Below are 10,179 nucleotides of genomic sequence, written 5' to 3' on the forward strand. Positions count from 1 at the left end.
AAACTGCATGTGTACAGCCCCTAAGTGAGAGTGAATATATAACTCACCCATTCATTTAAATGTTATCACCTTGGGACACTTATGGATCAAAAAAATCCCTGATGGCATCACATGGCACATCACCTGTATGTTGTAATTCCACATTTGGCCACTGTGTAAATATTGAATTCAGCCCTAGCACTGTTCCTGGAGGCTTGTTCAAAACAGGAGTTCACAAACCAATGGGTGACATCATGGTGGCTAACTCCATTATTTTTATACAGTCTATCCACTACTGTTATGTAAATGCTAGGAGCTGGAGATAATTTGTCTCTTTAGTTAGAGGTGGAGGGTTTAGTGGATGTTTGATTCACCAAGTCTATTTCCATTGCACTGAGTCACATTTTGCTTTCATCGACACACCAACTCCTCTATCTCAGCCAAACATAAAATGTCTACCAAAATTCATGCCATCCATCCAATAGTTTCTCTACATAAAACCACAAATGTCCACCTCTTGGAGATGCTAGATTAACAGTCAGACCATTAAAGTCATTAGAGCGATATCTGTACCAGAAGCCATGACAACCCATCCAATAATTGTCAAGACGCAGGCTATCACAAAAAAAAAAAAGTAAACTCATGGTGTTGCTAAAGGAAAGTCAGTATGGTTCATCCTCTGTGGACCATGAATGTCTGAACAACATTCAGTGGCAATCCATCCAGAGGTCGTTAAGATATTTCAGTCTGCAACAAAGACCAACATCTTAAGAGCCACAACATCAGCTTGACTGAAAATACCTTAAAGAACCAGGTCACCAGGAACTTACTTTTGAAGTACAACTTGAATGCTTGTAAAAAAGGCCTAGCCTAAAATATATTCCATTGTTGTGCAACCAAGGAAATTCCTCTCATATTTTACATATCATATCATATTTACTTTCTGTTAATTAATACTTTTAACAATGGACAACAATCCAACATCCAAATAACATAAGACAAATCAAATACCACCTATCTAGAATATTTCCATTCAAATATCAATCACAGTATAGTGTGTACTAGGGCATTAACAGAAAAGTCGATTTGCTGACGTGTTGACGTCAGTGGCACAAATCGACACCCCCCGGGAGGAGTCGACAAGTCGTGTGTTTTTTCCCTCTCTCTCTCTCTCTGTGCTTGTGTACAGAATGCAATCGCTGCCTCTGATTGGCTTACGCTGATACTTAGTCCTTGACTTTACCAATAGTCATAGTCACTTCATAAAAAGGGCGGTAACGTTACTTGGCGCGTAGAGGGGAAATTAACACAAGACCACAACAAGACAAGAGGCATGGCTGCAGAGAACGTAGAAGGTGATAGGCCTGAGAAAACGCCTGAGAGTGACAGACAGTCAGTTTTTGCTGACAGTAATGCTGCACTAAACTGTACTGTAGTCAGGCCTGAATCATTCTGCACTTTACTGTACATTGTTGATGTTACAGAGATCTTTAATACACGTTGCTCATTGTTGGACAGCTGTGTCTGTGTTGTTCCTCCGCCATGTCAATGTGATGACGTCATCAAATGACTTGTCGACTCGACTTAGACTGTATTGGCAGATAAGTCGACCTGAAAAAAATCAAAGTCGTTAATGCCCTAGTGTGTACTTACACTGCAGACGCACTTTTACCTCACAATTAATTTTATGAGTCATCTCAGTCTTATCCAAAATTCCCAGAACAATTACTGTAACAGTCATCTCCTTATTTTGAGTTAACATACTTCTGATTACATTTTCTTCTGCAGAATCCGTCAGTGTCAGCCTTTAACCACGACCAGGTCACCTTGACTTTAAAATGAATTAGAGCTACGTGAAGTTAAAATCCAACTGAATGAGTCATGTGATTAATGTTTGATATAATACTTACTTTGAGAGGCAGCAGTGTATTTATTTTACGAACAATCTGATGGACTTCTGTTGTACAAGAATGGGAAAATAAGAGAGCAATCTACTTCAGAAAGAAAACGTTGACCCTGCACAACGTTGTCCCATTTCTTCATGTTGTTATCGTGGACTTCTAAATGGGCTCGACCATTTCAGACTTAATGGGCTTTGTTAGGAAATTCAAGGACAGCTCCTTAGTAACAATTCTGTCATATTTTCAGTGGTTATGTAACCTATGAGACAATCTTATGAAGTAAACATGTAATTGCAGACAGACCCTTGTTATTTGTTCCACTTGAGTTGGGTGCTTAAATATTCAGTTTATCCAATTCACAAACTTTTTGTCCCTGACTCAAACTCTGTGGCATCTTACCAACTACAGACTGTAGTTTTGATTTTATTTGCTGACATTGTGAGACCTCCAGTTTGTGGCATGTAAAGTAAAGTAGCTAGGTCACCTTATAAGGTCTACAAATGTAAAATAATTATAGAAATAAAATGAAGAGAAATGACATTCCCCTTCAACTCAGTGCAGCAGGATGGTAAGAGCGGCAGCCATATTAATGTGTACCATTGGCACATGGGAAAAGTTTGCCTTGTAGGCTTTTTCAAGGAAGACTTTTCTGACAGAAATGTTTTCATTTAAGGGTGCCCAGTAGTTCACTAGTTACAGCAGGCATCCCATTGTGGCATTGTCCTTACCACAGCGGCCGCGGATTCGATTCCAGCCTGCAGCCATTTGCTGCATCTCATTCCCTCCCTCTCTCCTTCTCTTTTGTTTAATCTATCCTGTCAAATAAAGGCATAAAAATAATAAATTAAATTAAATTAAATTAAATTATTAAAAAAAGAAATCTATTTATTTTAACCCAAACCACAACTTTTTTTTTTCTAACTTTAACCAAGAGAGCCCTTTCTGGTAGAAAGCCCTCAAGGAAAATTTTCTCCAACTGTGTACTGTCGTCACTGTAAGTGTGCTAACTTCCGTATAAACCACTGTATAAAAGAAATCGACTCGCAGCAAGTGACAAACTCACTGGGGTGAGGTTTTGCAGTAATGACTAAATGAGCAGTGGAGTGGTTGGAGTAAATATTACTGTATTTCCCTGCTTCTTTTGTTGCCATTAATTGCATTTTTGTTGGAAATATTATGTAACGTTGTTGTAGTTTCCTCCAAAGAAGAGTGAGAGCTGCTGCTAAGCAGACAGCTGAGAGGCAGAGAAGGAATCAGCAGGCTCAACACTGTGCAGATCAGGATATTTTCACATCTCACTCGGTCAGTTAAGGGTTTAATCAGAGTTGGTGATTGTTGGAACAGTGGAAAGACTAACTAAGACAGTTTGAGAAGTGTTCTTTTATTTTTGTCAAGTTTGAATGAAGTGTGTTTTTACAAAGAGTTAATGAGGCAATATAGCATAAAGAGAGAAACTTGGATTGGTTACAGCTGTATTTTTCTGTTTAATAAGGAAAATAGTTGTTAGAACTGGCCAAAAAAGAGTTCTCAAACGAGTGTGTGACACACTTTACAGTGGAACTAGTCAAATGTTGAGGGATGAGGAAGTACACTATTATCTGTATCTATATCTGTTCAACAAAATTATTTTTATCTGTTCTCTGAATAGGTGGAGTTTATGCCAGACGTGGGCGTGGTTTTAATTGAAAGTGGGTTGGGGCTAATCAGTTGTTATTTTAGGCCTGAATGTTATATGGATGAATGCTATATTTAATACCTATGAGGAAGTATTTACTGAACAGCCTCAGAATTGAGCTTCAGATCCTTTTTCTTCACAAGAGTAATAGATTAAACGCAGCTACCAAAATGAGGATTTTCCATTATCACGAGTACGGATAATGACACATTTTACTCATATGATACTCGTACTTGTGAAAAGTACATTATCTGTACCGGATACTTATTTCATCCGAGTATTCAGCTGAAACCTACAAATGACCATGGTTCAGTTCAATGTCCTCTCTAATTATTTTATTTCTATGAACATAACCAAATGATGCACAAGGGAGAAAATTAAAATAGCTACAACAGTACAAAAAATACAGTTGATGACACAGTTTTTAAAAACATTTTAGGAGATATTAGATGAGATTTCATATCCAGTTTGTTGTCTTGAATAGAATAGAATAGAATAGAATAGAATTGACTATATTGTCATTACACAAGGAGTACAACAAAATTTGCTGTGCCATGCCTAAAATATAAGAAATAGAAAATAGACAGTAATAAATACACAACACATACATGTACACAATCATCCCAAATCAATAAATATATTAAAAATAATAATAGTAATAATATTAAAAGTATTATTGCACCAGTTGACCCATTATTGCATGTTTGATTCTCAATATATTGCATGACACAATGGTGGGGCAGTGTTTGATCCGTTCAGTTCATTGATGGCTCTTGGATAAAAGCTGTCCTTCAGTCTAGAGGTCCGAGCTTTGAGTGCTCTGTAGAGCCTCCAGATGTTCTCCAGAGAGGGCAGTGTGAGTTTCACTGTTGTTTGAACTCAGTCCCACCATTGTTGTATCGTCTGCAAATTTGATTGTTGTGTTTGTGGGGTATGTAGGAGTGCACACAAATGTATACAGTGAATACAGCATGGGACTCAGAACACAACCCTGTGGTGCCCCAGTACTGAGGGTCAGACTGGGACCGAGAAGTGTGCCAAGTCTGACTGTCTGTGGGCGTTTGGAGAGGAAGTCTTTGATCCACGTACACAGAGTGCTATTGAGACCCAAGCCAAGCAGTTTGATGACCAGCCTGCTGGGGACAGGCTTGATTTCTTGTGTTTTAGGACCAGTTTCTCAAAACATTTCATGATAATGGGGCTAAGTGCTACTGGTCTGTAGTCATTTAAACAGCTGATGTTATTCTGTTTGGGCACTGGTATGATGGTGGCTGACTTGAGGCATTTGGGTAGAGTGGCCTATGACAGTGACAGATTAAAAATGTCTGATAATACCTCTGCGAGCTGGTGGGCGCAGTCTCTTATCACTCTCCCTGGAATTCCATCTGGCCCCCCAGCCTTCTTGACATTCACAGAGCTGGAGATCCTCCTCACCTCGTGTGTCTGTGGGGTCACGCCATCCACTCCATCACTCCCTTTATCAACCCTTTAGCAGCCTGTTAAGTCTATTCCAAGGCCATGGATAACATGGGTGATTCTAGAAAGGACCAAACATGACACAAAATCCCAGTGGAATACCACCTAGACCGTGATTTGGTTTCCTGAGTTTTCCAGTGGTTATAGGAGATGAATCAATAGACACTTAGAGGAGCTCTGTAGAATGTTCAGATTGATCCACTGTATGATTCAGAGACTGACTTCCCACTGCAACTCTTTTCCAATGAAAGTAGCTAAACGTCTCCAGATGACTTCATGCACTTATTTGCATATAGGTGATGTCATCAGAATTAATGGAATCATTAAAACTTTGCACAATTAGATTCAATAGAAAAATCATCAAAAAAACATTTGAATGGCATGAGAGCCATGGCGCCTATACTATAGTCCACCACCTTCTTTTGCTAACAATCAAGAGAGCGAGAGCATCAATAGCCCCTTTTACACTGCCAGAAATTTTGGTGAATGTTGGGCAGTTTTGCTGGCAAGCTGCGAGCATTTAGACACACAGAGCTGGATTGGCATGTTGATCCAAGGTGCCCAATTTTCCGCCTTGTAGGGGTAGACATATTGGCGGAACCTTTTTGGTTTAAAAAGAACGAGGCGCCCTTCCGCCATGGGAGGGGCTGTTGAAGACTTGTGGGAGGAGCTGTTGATGACGCCGCACGTGCGACCCACTGGCGGTGGATAAACAGGAAACAGCTGATAGCAGGAATGAGCAGCTAGTAGCAAGAGGGAAATGTAAATCTGAAAGACTGGAATTGTGCACCCTCCTTGCCCTCGCAAACGAAGAGGCCATTAACCGTCAGAAGACGGGAACGGTGAAGGACGGGCTGACTTACGAGAGAATCGCCGAAGGACTGACCAGCCGCGGCTTCCCTCCCACGTCAGTGTTTACGTCACACGCTGAGCTACACATTTTGTTACTTGCTCACACCCCCCATTGCCCCGAGAAGGCACATTCTGTATATACACAAGTAGGTAGGTGGCATTTTGCCGCACTCCCCGATTTTGTTTTTATACTGCCAATGCTGAAAGAAGACTGATTGGGCTTTCCTGCGAATTTGCACAATTCCTGTTTAAAAAGGGCTAATGTAACCATAAAAACTCACTACAACTGAACTCTCACAGAGAGCAACGTCTCCTCTCTCCTCTCCTCCTGTCTGTCCCACACCTACAGCAGGGCACAAGAGGATAGAAGAAGGAACCCCATCCTGCAGTTACTCTGAGCAGCATACATGGGAACTACAATATAATATATTTCTCTCCTTTTACCTGATGGTCTGAGAAAGTCACTTAGTTTGCTGCTAGCTGCTTTCTAGATATAAAGTCACTAAGAGGGTCTTAGAAGTCTATCTAGAAATCTAGCTAAAAATCCACCAAGTTGGCAACACTGGTGCAAAGCAGTGGCGATAACCTTGTCAGTGAGACACACACACAGGGACTCACAGAGACTCACATGCACTAACATGCATGCGCAGCCACTGGGTATCACATCAAAGGATAAAGAGCTCAGATTACAGCACACACAGAGGAAGTGTGACTTCATTCACTGATCAGGATACAGTTAGACCTCTGTGTCTTTGAATTGCAAATACTTGTGTTCTGCTGTATTAATGCTCTAAATACAGGGAACCTATAATACAGGCTGCTCTACTGAAAGTACTGTGTATAATTCAGACACAACAAGGAAAAAGAATGAAAAAAGATAGCTTTCAGGTAAATTCAGTAGGTATTACATATGTTTTATTTTTGCATTATATTGTATATAATGATATATTATGAAGTATTAGATATTGCACCAGTATTCACATGCTGTTTATTTGCTTTGAGGCTAATATGTTATAGTTCTGTTGCTATGTTAGACTCTAAAGCCTGTACTTATGCATCACAAACAGTGAGGTAAGTAGAAAAAGATACTGATTTGTTTCTAATAAAACTTCCACTTGCATTCATAGTGTAGCTACAGGCAGCTGTACAGAAGACGCACGTAAAGCATTAATAAAAAAAACTATAAAGTTAATCAGTAAATATCGTTACTAGAGCTCTGTCACAAGATCTCCAAACTGGTGCCAGCTTTCAATGACCAAGGAATAGCTGTGGTCAAAGATCCTGTACCAATGCCTGAATCTGGAGTGGCAGGATCTTATCATACCTGAGTTAATACCTGCTTTCCACATGTCAGGTCATCTTAGGAGCAACTCCTGCTTCAAGGCCAGAACTATAACACATTCTGATTACAGTCATAATACACTGATACACAGGTCATTTATGGCCTGTCTTGGCACCTTTGTTTGTGTTTTATGTGCAGCCTACTGTTCTCCCCCCCTCCTTGTAGATGGCACTAAACAGGCAGCGGCTACTTGGCAAGGAAGAATCCTTCTTTGGAAAAATGGATGTATGAATGTCTCTGTTTTATGACACTGTTTTATTACACAATTGTTTCTTTCATTTGCTTAATTGTGGATGACACAACCGGGTATTGCAAACATTGAACAAAAGCAAACAAATGAGATGAACAGTAAAGACGTCAACTGATCAAACAAAGCCCGATATTCTGTGGCTTTATGAATTTTGCAATAACACAACTGAGGTCCCAGTGGACATCTCTGAACTGAGTCGGCCAACATCAAATAATTCTGATTGATTATCAAGGAAAGAGTTTCCTCTGGTTGTCAGGAAACTATTTTGTTTACTCTTTTCTAAAGCTGGGACAATGCTGTTTCACCAAGTGGATTAGTGAGTGTTGAGTGTTTGGGAAATATTGCGCACACACTGTACGTAAGTTAAAAATGACAATGACATCAGGAACTGTTACTTACTTACAAAAAACACCTAATATCATCATCATCATGTTATTGGTGGATTACTTTGCAGCTCTATTTGAACCTGAAAAATCTCACATTAACTCTTTATAGCAGCATCTAAAGATATATTTTGATATATCTATATCTATATGTGCAGTGTTTTACAGTGCACAATGCAGCAAATACTACTATTAACTAAACTAATCACATGGCATTAAGTGCTTTAAAACTTACAGTGTTTTTCCTCTGAAGCCTGTATGATTGAAACTGTGTAGTTGTTTAACTCTTTTCTGCAACCTTTCAACTAGTCAATATATTAATCCGAAACATTTTCCAGGCAAATTCACTCACTATCTTCACATTCTCTGACGTTGCCATAGCACAGCCTTTATGGCTCTGCTCTGGGACGCTCCTTCAAAACAGACATAACAAACGTCCAGTGGTATATAAACACACGCACCTTGCCGACCTCACTCTTATCTCTTGCAAATACTCGGGGACATTGCAACATTTTTCAATAGCTTGTGTTGATTTTCAGCCTGGCAACCATCAAGATTAATTTCTGAGGCCTAAAGGTGTTGGCACTAGTGTGTCTTATTTTAGGAATGGGGCAAAAGGTTCGCCATTGTTGACATTGTGCAAATTCTTTTTAGATGAGCTTTTATTTTCTATTGTTGGTGGATTATTTAAAGCTGTTAGATTTGAGGAAATGATACCTTTTTGGGGACAAAAAGAACAGGACACACTTTATAACATTAGTTAAAGACAACCTAATGTTGTAAGTCGACCATTTATCCCATTATATTAATCATATACAAAGGAACAAGACGAAGCATGTTAACAGCTCTACAGGCTTCTAGCTAAATGCTAACATTAGAATGTTAACATGTTGATGTTGAGCATATTTATGTTCACCATCAAAGTATTGGACAAATTAAAATTTTGACCTGATGATGGCGCTAAGTGGAAAGTCAAGGGTTTACCAAAGTTGTTAGAATTAATATTCAGTTCACAGGACACAGTGGCATCCAGGGGTCAGGTTGCAGAACAGAAACTTCTCCTATGTGCCAAGCATGTAGGGGAACGATGGTGACTGACCTAGAAACACGAAAAAGGCAAATGGCCCTACCTAGAGTCAGTGTTTGGTTTGTCTGCTCTGGGCTACTGTAGAACAACATGGCGGACTCCGTAGAAGAGGACCTGCTCTTTATTGAGATGTAAACGGCTTATTCTAAGGTAACAAAAACACGATTTGTATTTTCAGGTGATTATACACTGATGAAAACACACATCCTACACACTGGACCTTTAAAGGGAACATGAAAGTCAGAACCATAAGGATCTTTCCACAATTTCATGGTGATCCATCACATATTCAGTCTGACTGACCAACAGACAGATATTGCCATCCCTAAAGACACCAATAGCAATAAAATGACTTATTTGCATTCTTTATTTTAATTCATTTTACCTATGACTCATGCTACAGCACTATTAAAAGTCACTCCTCTTTTTTTATTGCTGATGTTCCCCATTTACTATCTCTCTGTGTACACAACCCAATATGTAGCCTCTTCCCAGCTTTGAAGATAAGAGCATCATCCACGTCACTTTTACATCCACAATGTCAATAGACGTGTATCCTCTGGAAGATGAAAGAGACAAGAGACACTCAGGGCCAGGAAGCTAACTAACTAACAGTTTGGATGGCCTCCCACAGAGTTAACTCAGCATCTGCTGTGGAGCGCGCAGCCAAACACTCCTCTTTGACATTCAGCTCGGGGAATAAAGAGTTCTGTTTTACTGCCTCCATCTAAGCAACACAACTCCTTGGTTACTTAATAAAATCACGTCATACCTTCACTATTCTTGATTTAGCTTTTTTCCACTCAACAATGAAAACAATGCGCTTATCAATACTGACTCATGATGATGCACAGAAAGTTCTAACTTTAGAAATAAACCAACAGAACTTTGACCACATCATCATCGTCGTCACAACTTAACATGTAAAAGGCAGTTACTTGTTAACTGGAAAAATGGGATTGGCACTGGACCACTCAGAGTTTGGGTGTGTACAGAAAGTACATACAGTGTGGAGAGATTTGCTTATTCATGTTGGTAAGCAAAACACACCTGAAGTGCAGGCTTCATTCTGTGGTGACTGGAAGACAATACACTTCTCTTTTCAGTTTGAGGAAGTAGTTTAATTCCCCACACATATTATGTAAAGGAAAAAGAGAGAATATTAAACAGTTTGTGTGACAAAGATAAAGGTTACATTTGTTTGGATGTGCAGTGGTGGCAGCGCTCATGAAGG

This window comes from Epinephelus fuscoguttatus, linkage group LG19, assembly GCF_011397635.1.
Source record: "Epinephelus fuscoguttatus linkage group LG19, E.fuscoguttatus.final_Chr_v1".
NCBI lineage: Eukaryota > Metazoa > Chordata > Actinopteri > Perciformes > Serranidae > Epinephelus > Epinephelus fuscoguttatus.